General features: G+C 52.7%; 1 protein-coding gene across 1 annotated transcript in view; it reads right to left on the reverse strand.

Moving 5' to 3' along the window:
• The window catches only part of LOC109959020 (voltage-dependent calcium channel subunit alpha-2/delta-2-like), a 123,998-nt gene that overhangs the window by 7,007 nt on the left and 116,524 nt on the right, over positions 1-467 (reverse strand). The gene's annotated exons all lie outside the window — the stretch shown is intronic.

A 467-nucleotide genomic window follows, 5' to 3' on the forward strand; every position in this document is an offset into this window, starting at 1 on the left:
CTGTAGTCCATCTGTTCTTTGAATGTTGTCATCTTAGTCAAGTGAGACTATGTGATGAGTGTGTGATGTTGAAGAGCAGAGTGTGGTTAAATAACACAAGGCCCCGATGCATCTTGCAGGTCTATGCAGAGAGCTGTAGTCGCCCACCTTCAGAAAACCTATTAGATTAAGTGTCAGTTCTTACAATATAAATATGCCAGAGTTAATGGAACAGCTGACAGTCTATACTGGGGCCTGATCGCTCACCGGGAGGTGGGGGGGGGGGGTTGGGGGGGGGTTCAGGCGGAGGAGGGGGGGGCAGGGTGTGCAGTAGCTCCCCCACCTCCCAGCAACTGAGTCAATTTCTACAGCTGGAAAGAGGCTATCTCAAGGGCCTGCAGACGCTCGCTGGGCCTCAAGACAAAGAGGGCTGCAGGGTCTGGGGTGTGTGACCTGACTGGAGGTGTGTGTATGTACGTGTCAGACAG

This window comes from Monopterus albus, unplaced genomic scaffold, assembly GCF_001952655.1.
Source record: "Monopterus albus unplaced genomic scaffold, M_albus_1.0 scaffold36.1, whole genome shotgun sequence".
Classification (NCBI taxonomy): domain Eukaryota; kingdom Metazoa; phylum Chordata; class Actinopteri; order Synbranchiformes; family Synbranchidae; genus Monopterus; species Monopterus albus.